The 12,770-nt window shown below is 37.3% G+C and overlaps 1 pseudogene; it reads right to left on the reverse strand.

The window, feature by feature from the left end:
• Positions 1-204: 204 nt before the first annotated feature.
• On the reverse strand, positions 205-302 carry LOC132272185 (small nucleolar RNA R71; annotated as a pseudogene).
• Positions 303-12,770: the final 12,468 nt, after the last annotated feature.

Consider the following 12,770-nt stretch of genomic DNA (forward strand, 5'->3'; position numbering starts at 1 on the left):
TGAGTTTTCTGAAGTATGTTCCACCGTAAGATACACGGACATGCCGGAAGAGGTCTTAAGGCTTAAACTTTTTCCATTCACCCTTAAAGACGAGGCAAAATATTGGTTTAATAATCTTAGGCCTTTTTCAATAACTTCTTGGGTAGAAATGCAACAAGAGTTCTTGAAGAAGTATTATCCGGTTTCTAAGACCAATGCCATGAGAACTTCAATTAGGGAATTTTCACATGGGGATGGGGAAACATTTTATGAGGCATGGGACGCTTTAATGAATTGCTTAGGAAGTGTCCACATCATGACATACCCAATGCCATTAGTTTAATATTTCTTTGAGAGCTTATCGGATAATTACAAGGACATGGTTGATGCTTCCATGGGTGGTTCTTACATTGATAGGCATGAGGATAACGTGTGGCGTCTTTATGAGAGCATGAGTGAAAATTGATGAGCACTGAAAGTGCGTATTTAAACCCCTTAAGCTTAGGCATTCTAGTACCTTTATCTATCTTACTTTACCATTTTAGATTGATTTCGTATTATTTCTATTTTTAGGCACTTATCCCGAAAATAAGCTAACTCAGCCAAATAAAAGCAAAAATGAAGCAATTCTGGGATGAATCAAGGAAAGGAAGTGGAAGCAAAAGGAAGAAAAAGGTGGAAATCAACATCTTCGATCGATCTCAGATCAAAGTTCGATCGATTCAACATGATCGATCTTAGCACTTCAAGATGGATCAGAGCCATGATGACATTTTCAGAGATCTCAAAAGTTCGATCGATCCAACATCATTCTTCGATCAATCGAATTGTTTTGTCCTTATCCAAATGATTGATCTTATCTAGTTGTACCACCCTACCAACCACTTTTGTCCTTTTCCCAAAAATATCTCCAAAATATCTCAGATTTATCTTTATCCAAAAAGCGCCACCATTGAGGATCGATCCAACTTCAGTTCGATAGATCTCAGCCATGTTCGATCGATCTAAGTCCAAGGTTCGATCGATCGAACTTCCTCCAGTGCGAAAAAGTTAAACTTCCAGCTTATTGAAAGTTATCCTTTATCCAATCATTGGGGAATATTTTGTGCACGACCCCAGCTCATTTTGTGTGCCCTTTGTGGGACGGCCCAAGTTTTGTAAACCCGGTGTGTCAGTGATGACCAAAAGATGACCCGATAACGGATCCGAAATGTGGAAGCGAAAGGTGAAACAACGGTCTCTAGAGATACAATGCGTCTCTAAGACACCAATGTGACCCTCAATAAGGTCATGGAACCTAAAGGAAAACAAATGCGGAAGTGTCGTTCCAAAAAAGGACAAAAAGGAACCTAAGGGCAAAATGGTCATTTTATAAAATTTGGATTCAAGTGCTATCGAGACGCCACTGGGAAGACAATGAAAATCTAATCATGATGGACTCAAGAATTTCGTTATTCGGATTCCGGATGAAGGAGAAACGACAAAACAAAAAAAATAAGCAATAAAGCTAAAAGGGTAAACTGGTAATTATCCAGAAATATCTGGGTGCAACCGAGCACACCGTTGGATAGACAATGAAAAATTAATCAATTTTTTTTAAAAAAATTCACTTGATTTGGAGTCCGGATAAGGGAGAAAGGTCAAAAACAAAATCGACGTCGCGGCGACCCAACGAAGGCCGTGACAGCTACAGTGCCATCAACCCACTACTGCTGCAACTGAGAGTAAAAATAGGCATCTAAACGGACTTTTCTGGAAAAACTCAAAGAAGAAACCCCCCCTAAAATCAAGTTTCCTACCCCGATATTGGACCGAAATAAAAAAATGCATTGTAAAATGCCCAGAATGCCCCCAAGAAAATCTAGTTAAGGGGGTAAAAATTTCTCCGAGCTACTGCTCAAAGAAAGGAAATAGGGCTTCGGGAGGTTTTAAAATTGCCTAAATTGAAATGAAATCTTAAAATACACCCACAAGACCCCTGGAAGTTTTGGATCGGTCGTCACACTTTTCAAAAAAAGTCGATGAATACTACCAAGTACATTTGCACTAAAAATCTGCAAAACCTGGCAGCAAGGATTTTCCGGACAAATATGGATTTTTGAGGGCCAAGATGGAATTTCCTGGAAAAACACAAAGAAGAAACCCCCCTCAAAATTGAGTTTTCTATGTGACTCATAAGGAAAAAGGAAAAAAACACATTTTCAAATATCCAAAATGCCCCTAGAACATAATAGGGTAAAACTCCCTAAAAATGCTACTTAGAGTTTTTGTTTCATCAAGGATGGTGTTGTTTGCCAAAGTGAGTATGCAAGGGCATGAAATATGATAAAATAGATGTACCAATATGGCCTAAAGCCTCTTTACATTCAATTAACAAGTTTTAGCATACAAAGCCTCCATTTCTCACAAATAAGCTACAATAGCAATACTTGAGTTTTAGAGGAAACATACTTGTAACCTTTCAAGTTAATGGCCCTTGGCCTCATGTCATACATGTAAAACGAACACTTTAAAATGTACTTAGATACTTATTACAAAAAGGAAGCCATCTTAGCTTCTAAAATATCATACATCCATGACATACGAAATATAACATCTAAAAGATAGAACATGTTAAACAAGTGCATGTCCATATACAAAAATGTTTCAAGTACTCATAAGCCCTTATGGGTGATGAGCATCCACAAATATTGTCTCCTTACCTATAAAATAACCCATACAACTAGGGTGAGTAATCATGTTACTCGTAGGATGTGGTGCATGCGCATACCCTATAGTTTCAAGTATAACGTGAACCAAATATAGATCATCACAAGGGTGCATTCCACCTAATGTCTAAGTTTTCAAGGTACTCTAAGGGATCATCTCAAGCTATACAAATATTTGAAATGACAACCGCATAACATTCAAGTATACATAAACAAGTACACTAACCGCATTGAAACTAAAATCACCAAATCACAAGATACAAGAAATCCATGATTTATAACTTGGAATATAATGCAAATCAAATAATGGAAAGACTAGGATATGTGGCCACGAGACCATACAAGTTATTTTAGGTAATTACGACCCCCAAGGTACTACCTAGTGCGCACTATGACTTAGGAGAATTCCTATCCTCTGTACTAGAGCCAAACCCTAGCCATCAACATCTCATATCGTTACAAGCTTCCAAAAATCAACAAGTTCATAACATCTATGCAACCTCAATGCATGAAACTACCTACCAAGCATAACTAGGGTAAAACCAAACAACCCATGTCTTGAGGTTACATGTCTAAAGTGGCAAGTTAATGGTATTACACATCATGTTATATAAATTTACTATCAATATAAGCCATAAGTGCAAATCATGAAACATAGTAATCTACCTACGAGTAATTATAAGTGCCACACACAACATTTTCATACTAAGCTTTCAATGAAATCTATATTACTTAACATCATAAATGTAATCTCAAGATATCCATAATAAAACCTCAATGGAATCGTAAGTATTAGGCAATTTATTAGACAATAGCCTAGCTATACAATTTAATAGTCACATACATGCTTTAATCTTCAAATCCTAAGTCAAGCATAAAAAATCTTTATTTACATGCTAGTACAAGAATTTAAAAAGGCATGTAATCAATATATATTAAGCTCCAATATATATAAAACCCAAAGAAGAAAAACATACAACCACCCCTACCTCAATAGAGAATTGAATCTCTATAATCCAAGCAACCAAGCTCAAAATGGAAAACAAGTTTAGGGTTAATGAGGAGTGGAGTGAGAGGAAGCTTTTGTTTTCCAAGGTTTTATGTCTAAGCTGAGTGGAAGGAGGCTAAAATGAAGAAGAAAGCTATTAACCAAGCTTTTCTCCAATGGTGGCTAGGTTATGGTTCTTGAAGACAAGTGAAAATGAAGATGATAAAGTGTAAAATGGTGAGTGGAAGGGCTAGAAATCCTCCACTCACTATGTGTTCTTACACTAACTCTCACATACACACAATGCAAGACTAAATGGTGAGCGTACACTTGTTATGAATCTATAGTTCATTCCTAGGCTTAATCTCGAGCCTACACTTGTCACCATCCTATATAAACTTCCAAGACTTAATATTGAACCTACATTTGTCAACCATCCATGCTAACAAGTGTACCAATCCTAGGCCAACAAGTGGGTGAATCTCCACCCTTCACATGTCATTATCGAAGGCATCAAAGTGTTTCCACACAAATGTCAACAAGTGGACCAATGAGAGTGTGACACTTGTCACACTTTCCGAAAATTGCAAACAAGTCCTTTTTAAAATATCTTCCAAATTAAATTGCAAAGTGTCCCTAAGGCGAAAAATAATTACTTTGCATAATTACACTAAAACCCCTCAAGTTTAGGTTAATTACACATTCATGCCCTTTACAAGAAAAGTACTAATCTAGCATGCTTTTCAAGAAAAGTAAAATACCAATGTCATGGAAATCAAATACCATGAATGTATGCAAAACCAGAATCAAATCCGAGCACAACAAGTAAGGTTATGCAAGGAAAAACGAAAAAATGGGAAAAAGACGAAATAGGGAAAAGACAGAAGTGAATAGTGACGAAAAATGAAAAATGTGAAAATGACTCGGTCCTTAAAGGAAGTTGTCAATCCCAAGAAAAAAGTCTCAGAAACCATTTTCGAGTACTTGAGACGACACTAAGTGATAAGAAATCGAACCTAGAAAAGAAATTTCAACGAAAAACATTTATCCGTAAAATTTGAGGAAGAAGGAAAGGAATGAGAATGATCAGGTCATTACAACCTTCCCACCTTAAAGGGATTTCATTCCCGAAATCCAGCCCCAACAAACAAAAGGTGAAACTAGGATAAGTACAAAGTACATCTTCGAGTATCCCACACAACATGCTACGAAAGTAAACCTAAAACTAGATAATAACATACAACCATTGTCATTCGCACCCATGTGCCCACGACAGGAAAACCTCTCAAAAGAAAAGTGACCTCATGGCCACACGACAAGTCAAAGTCACACACAGAACCTAAGGTCAGATAAAGGAAAGGAAGACAACAACTGTAAGCATTCCTCCTGGTGAACCATCATGCCGATCCAAAATAACCACCAAAAGAACTCCAAGATAATCACATATCAAATCAAGGTACTGAACAAGGACAACGTGGTAGTACGAATAGCGGCCAGAACTCGCCCATTGATGTACTCAAATGTGTGGTAGCAATGACAGTACCTAGTGCCCACCCATACTTACTCGTTAGTAAGGTAGCATCGACGGCAACTAGCACTCACCCACAACACACAACTTTGTATGGTAGCATGACAGTATAAGGCACTTGTTCATAACCTGCCCCCACTAGGCCTACCCATAAAACCTCTCGATACAAATGACATCAATGTCGTGAATCATCATTACCAAAAGCACTACGGGAACCAGGCATCTTGTGAGAGTTGGGGTAGCAAATCCCAAAACTCTGACAACAATGTCATAGGCACCGCTACGCTTAAGGCCTTAAATCCTCAATACAACCAAACCAACAACTCCAACACCTCAAAACACTCCTATTAATAACATTAATCAAGAATCCAAAGCCCAACAAGCAAAACAACATCTCTAAAATCCTAGACATCATCCTAAAACAGATCAACTACAAGACCACTCATCGTAATCAAACATCGGATCAAAATCCCTATCACAGATAACTAAATCTTAAAAAAAAAAAAAATAATAAGTCCATCACATGGCACACACATCAAAATCCTGACTATCAAGGTTACATAATGAATCTCCCAAAACCGTGCTTGGCATTGCCAAGTTAAATCAAAATTCCTCAATTTCAATCCATAACCAATCACTAGAACTACGATTTCCCCAAAACTACGCCTAGCCATAACTAGGACGAGAAAACTTCACAACAAGCCAAATCCAACAGCAATTTCCTAAAACCTTTCTTAAGAGTCAATCACATCCAAGTCTTCTAAACTGAAACAAGTCTCTAAAAGACATTCTTAAAAGAGCATTGAGCTAACCTTGCGAATCAAGCAAATCCTCAATGATATGGACATAAGTCCCAAAAAAAAAGATGTCAAACCAATCCACTCACTCTGAGCACCACAACTCCATCAACAACCACGGTAAAAACTCCCCAAGGGAAGGCACAAAAGAAGGGGAACCACCAGTCCTAAGAACAAAAACACTACGACTCCACCTCTGAAATGAAAAATAACAAGGTCAAAGACTTCGCCCCCTACATGGGAGTAAGTCGGCCAAAATCCAACATATCGTCACCAAGGACTCAAGACAATAACGGCGATCCTCACGGACCAACCAACCCCAAAACCGTGCACAAGGCAACAAAGAGAAGAGACTCACTCCTTGTGAAGTCCCTAACACAAACCAAGAAAAGGAGGAGAAAACCTATTCTCCCATAAGTGTCAACACGACAAACACGAAAATGGAGCATTCTTCCCACCTTAGGGAAATTGACAGCTCAAGACAAAACAAATGTGATAACTCCTCTACAAGGAATCTCACAACGAAACTATACACACTATGTGCAACTGAAGGAAACAGAAAGGAAAACCAAACATGGAAGTCATGCATATGACAAGGAATACAACTACCAAATAAGTAAATCTACTCACATAGATAAAGTCAAGAGTACATGCAGCACGTCTCCACGTAACACAAAAGCATGTCATTAAAGCATAGTAACAACATGGCATCTCTAAACCTATATGTAAGGCATGCTAATGTCACACAACAAGAAGATAAATGTGGATAGACCTCCACCTACTCATGCATCACAATTATATAAATCATACTACTAACATGGTAGTAAACGAAACTGCAGAAGATAAAATGATGCAACAATGAACCCTATGGACATCATGTCCTAGAGTGTCTAGGTAAAAGGAAAACAAGTCCTAGCCACAATCTGACTCCAAAAACCAATGTGACAACAATCTGTCTTAAAACAAACGTAAGCCCTCACCACAGTGGTAAGACTCTAACAATCCATCTCTAAATCTAAAGGTGACACTATGAGTGACACTAATAATGCAATGCTCTCACCAACCCAAAACATTGATCAATCGACTTGACCACAAAAGCGTCATTATGCAAGGAGCACTTAAAGAAAATGGCAACTATAGCCATACCATCAACAACCAAATCAATCTCAACAATCGTCCCTACAACGACCATCAATCACTGACCAAAAGGACTATGCGTATCGAAATAAAAACTAACGCCGATTCTATCTGAACTGCACTCGTAGCCAGCCAGTACGGTAGCATGACAGTGCCATGCCCCCGCCCACAAACGTACCCGCCCACAAAAATTGCAATCTCAAAGGAACCTTCTAAAATAACCAAGGATCCTAAGAGGTTTATAACCTCATCATAGCCCAAAACCAACAAATCCATCCATACTGCTACGCTCAATGACTCAACTCACGAGAGCCTAAAAAAAAAGTGTCTCTCCACCTACCTCAAAACAGATGCTAGATCAACAACGACCTAAACTACAATGAAACTATGACTACAATCACCATCAATCTTAACTCGTGCCTCAATGACCAATCCCGTGTCTTGCCAAATATGCAAAACAGTTATGCATATACAAATTTAACCTAGCATACATCATATGTCATGCTCTTTACAATGGAATACAATCATACAAAACAAACGGCATACCACATGTAGCACGTAAGCACATAAACATGTTATCAAACCAAAACATGTTATCATGAAGCATATAAACAAGTAAAACAAAGCAACAAAATGTGATATGCACCAAAACCCGTCGTCCTAAGGTTTTAGAACCTAAGAGCTCAGATACCACTTGTGACTGCCCAAGTTTTGTAAACCCGGTGCGTCAGTGATGACCAAAAGATGACCCGATAACCGATCCGAAATGTAGAAGCGAAAGGTGAAACAACGGTCTCTAGAGATACAATGCATCTCTAAGACACCAATGTGACCCTCAATGAGGTCATGGAACCTAAAGGAAAACAAATGCGGAAGTGTCATTTCAAAAACGGACAAAAAGGAACCTAGGGGCAAAATGGTCATTTTACAAAAAAGTGGATTCAAGTGCTATCGAGCACACCATTGGGAAGACAATGAAAAACTAATCATGATGGACTCAAGAATTTCAATATTCAGAATCTGGACGAAGGAGAAACAACAAAACAAAAAAAAAACGAGCAATAAAGCTAAAAGGGTAAACTGGTAATTATGCAGAAATATCTGGGTGCAATCGAGCATACTTTTAGATAGACAATGAAAAATTAATCAATTTCAAAAAAAAAATTCACTTGATTTGGAGTTCGGATGAGGGAGAAAGGTCAAAAACAAAATCGACGTCGCGGCGGCCCGATGAAGGCCGTGACAGCTACAATGCCGTCAACCCACTACTGCTGTAACTGAGACTAAAAACGGGCATCTAAACGGACTTTTCTGGAAAAACTCAAAGAAGAAACCCCACCTAAAATCAAGTGTCCTACCCCAATCATGGACCGAAACAAAAAAAAAATGCATTGTAAAATACTCAGAATGCCCCTAAAAAAATCTGGTCAAGGGGGTAAAAATTTCTCCGAGCTACTGCCCAAAGAAAGGAAATAGGGCTTCGGAAGGTTTTTAAATTGCCTAAATTGAAAATACAATCTTAAAATACACCCACAAGACCCCCCAAAAATTTTGGATCGGTCGTCACACTTTCCAAAAAAAAGTCGATGAATAGTACCAAGTACATTTGCAATAAAAATCTGCAAAACCTGGCAGCAAGGATTTTTTGGACAAATATGGATTTTTGAGGGCCAAGATGGCATTTTCTGGAAAAACACAAAGAAGAAACCCCCCTCAAAATTGAGTTTTCTACGTGACTATCTAGGAGAAGGGAAAAAAACACATGGTGAAATACCCGAAATGCCCTGGGAACAGAATAGGGTAAAACTCCCTAAAAATGCTACTTAGAGTTTTTGTTTCATCAAGGATGGTGGTGTTTGCCAAAGTGAGTATGCAAGTACATGCAATATGATAAAATAGATGTACCAACATGATCTACAGCCTCTTTACATTCCATTAACAAGTTTTAGCATACAAAGCCTCCATTTCTCACAAATAAGCTACAATGGCAATACTTGAGTTTTAGAGGAAACATACTTGTAACCTTTCAAGTTAATGGCCCTTGGCCTCATATCATACATGTAAAATGAACATTTCCAAATGTACTTAGATACTTATTACAAAAAGGAAGCCATCTTAGCTTCTAAAATACCATACATCCATGGCATACAAAATATAACATCTAAAAGATAAAACATGTTGAACAAGTGCATGTCCATATACAAAAATGCTTCAAGTACTCATGAGCCCCTATGGATGATGACCATCCACAAATATTGTCTCCTTACTTGTAAAATAACCCACACAACTAGGGTGAGTAATCAAATTACTCGTAGGATGTGGTGCATGCACATACCCTATAGTTTCAAGTATAATGTGAACCAAACATAGATCATCACAATGGTGCATTCCACCTAATGTCTATGTTTTCAAGGTACTCTAAGGGATCATCTCAAGCTATACAAATATTTGAAATGATAACCACATAGCATTCAAGTGTACATGAACAAGTACACTAACCGTACTGAAACTAAAATTACCAAATCACAAGCTACAAGAAATCCATGATTTACAACTTGGAATATAATGCAAATCAAATAATGGAAATACTAGGATATGTGGCCACGAGACCATATAAGTTATTTTGGGTAATTAGGACACACAACGTACTACGTAGTGCGCACTATGACTTAGGAGAATTCCTATCCTCCGTACTAGAGCCAAACCCTAGCCATCAACATCTCATATACTTACAAGCTTCCAAAAATCAACAAGTTAATGACGTCTATGCAATCTCAATGCATGAAACTACCTACTAAGCACAAGTAGGGTAAAGCCACATAACCCATGTCTTAAGATTACATGTCTAAAGCTGCAAGTTAATGATATTACACATCATGTTATATCAATTTACTATCAATATAGGCCATAATTGCAAATCATGAAACATAGTAATCTACCTACAAGTAATTATAAGTACCACACACAACATTTTCATACTAAGCTTTCAATGAAATCTATATTACTTAACATCATAAATGTAATCTCAAGATATCCATAATAAAACCTCAATGGAATCATAAGTATTAGGCAATTTACTAGACAAAAGCTTGCCTATACAATTTAATAGTCACATACATGCTTTAATCCATTAATCCTAAGTCAGGCATAAAATCTTTATTTACATGCTAGTACAAGAATTTAAAAAGGCAAGTAATCAATATATATTAAGCTCCAATATATATAAAACCCGAAGAAGATAAACATACAACCACCCCTACCTCAATAGAGAATTGAATCTCTATAATCCAAGCAACCAACTCAAAATGGAAAGCTAGTTTAGGGTTAATGAAAAGAAGAGTGAGATGAAGCTTTTCTCTTCCAAGGTTTTATGTCTAAGGTGAGTGGAAGGAGGCCAAAATGAAGAAGAAAGCTATTAACCAAGCTTTTCTCCAATGGTGGCTAGGTTATGGTTCTTGAAGACAACTGAAAATGAAAATGATAAAGTGTAAAATGGTGAGTGGAAGGGCTAGAAATCCTCCACTCACTATGTGCTCTTACACTACCTCTCACACATACACAATGCAAGACTAAATGGTAAGCCTACACTTGTCATGAATCTATGGTTCATTCCTAGGCTTAATCTCAAGCCTACACTTGTCACCATCCTATGTAAACTTCTAAGACTTAATATTGAACCTACATTTGTCAACCATCCATGCCAACAAGTTTACCAATCCTAGGCCAACAAGTGGGTGAATCTCCACCCTTCACATGTCGTCATTCAAGGCATCAAAGTGTTTCCACACAAATGTCAACTAGTGGACCAATAAGAGTGTGACACTTGTCACACTTTTTCAAAAATTGCAAACAAGTCCTTTTTGGAAATATCTTCCAAATTAAATTGCGAAATGGTTCATAAGACGAAAAATAATTAATTTACATAATTACACTAAAACCCCTCAAGTTTAGGTTAATTACACATTCATGCCCTTTACAAGAAAAGTACTAATCTAGCATGCTTTTCAAGAAAGGTAAAAATTCCAATGTCATGGAAATCAAATACCAAGAATGCATGCAAAACCGGAATCAAATCCGAACACCACAAGTAAGGTTATGCAAGGACAAACGAAAAAACGGGAAAAAGACGAAATAGGGAAAAGACAAAAGTGAATAGTGACAAAAAATGAAAAATGTGAAAATGACTCAGTCCTTAATTTTGAGGGTGTAAGACCCTTTACAAAGACTGCTTCTACAATTATTTATAGAAATTAACAAATCCTAAAATAAAATACTTCCTAAATTTAAGATATTGGATTACATTTAAATTGCCAAAGTTACCCCAACTCATAAGCGTGCTAACCCATAAATCACATATATTCTGCCTCTTTTATTAAAGAGTTTGATGATAATATATCCCTCATTATTATATATAAATCTAATAATTCAAATAAAACCTTATCACATAGACAAGAGTTTTATCTCTTCAACAATATCTTCCATCAATATTATTTTATGCATGCATCCACACCAAATCAAAACTTTAATCTTTACCCAAAAGGTATCTGCCACATCATCAACAAAATAGTCACCATGGAATTTACAAAAATGGGTTTGAACACTTTCACTTCACTTTCTTTCAGTTTCATTTTCCATCATAATTTTTCATCTAACCAAATGGACCCTAGATGATTATGAATTTGTTTTATATACTCCTGAATTTTTGTTAATGATTAAGATTGTTGATGAAGGATTCTACGCAACCCGGATCTGATTTGACTTCCTGAACAAAGAGAAGAAAAGGTGATCCTATAGGCACCGGCGTGTTACCGGTGGAGTAGACTCTGACGAATAAGTCAGTATACAAAGTAATCTCTCCAGAGAAATCAAGAAATTGAGTGAGGATCTATTGCATCCCTTAAAACATCGATTAGCCCCTTTCTTTATAGGGCTTAGGTCAGGATGTAACGTAGACTTGCCGTTATCTTAATCTTTATCATAATCTGTAGGCTTAATCCTTATCGTAATCTGTAGAGCCTATCTCAATCTTATGAGCTAGTGCGTTAATTTAACAATCTTCCCCTATCCGTGGGTATTTAAATTATACATCTATCAGCTACCCCTTGTTTAGAGGATTGCTTGTCAAATCACCAGAACGTTAATTCCCAAATATTACATAATAATAGATATTTAGAATTATAGAGCCATTTACCCTTTATTTCTACAATAAGTTGGTTTGATTATTAGATAGTAGAGCCTTGCCCATTAGCTTGACTCATATTGCAACTTCGTGAATACAGTCGGGGGTCAAGCCTGACTAAAATTTAGCCTGACACAGTCGGGGGTAGTGCCTGACTCAAATTTAGCCTGACACAGTTGGGGGTAAAGCCTGACTCAAATTTTATTTTTTTTATTTTTCTTTTAGGACCGTAGATGTCTTTGACATATTTATCATAGTGCCACATTGGCAGCTCGTATATGTAGCAAGCTGCCATGTTAGCAGCCTACCTTTCGGCACACAGTCAACTCATGTAGGGCTGCTAGTGTGGTTGTCTTATTCGAGGATTGACTCCTAATCCTATTCTCTAACCAAAATGTCGTCTGCCATTCCACTTTGTACGAGTAAATTCCTACGCAAAGTAGCCCGCTGGGAG

The sequence above is a fragment of the Cornus florida genome, unplaced genomic scaffold (assembly GCF_030987335.1).
Source record: "Cornus florida cultivar Cherokee Brave unplaced genomic scaffold, ASM3098733v1 CherokeeBrave_3.0.0_Hap2_Chr08, whole genome shotgun sequence".
In the NCBI taxonomy this organism is placed as follows: domain Eukaryota; kingdom Viridiplantae; phylum Streptophyta; class Magnoliopsida; order Cornales; family Cornaceae; genus Cornus; species Cornus florida.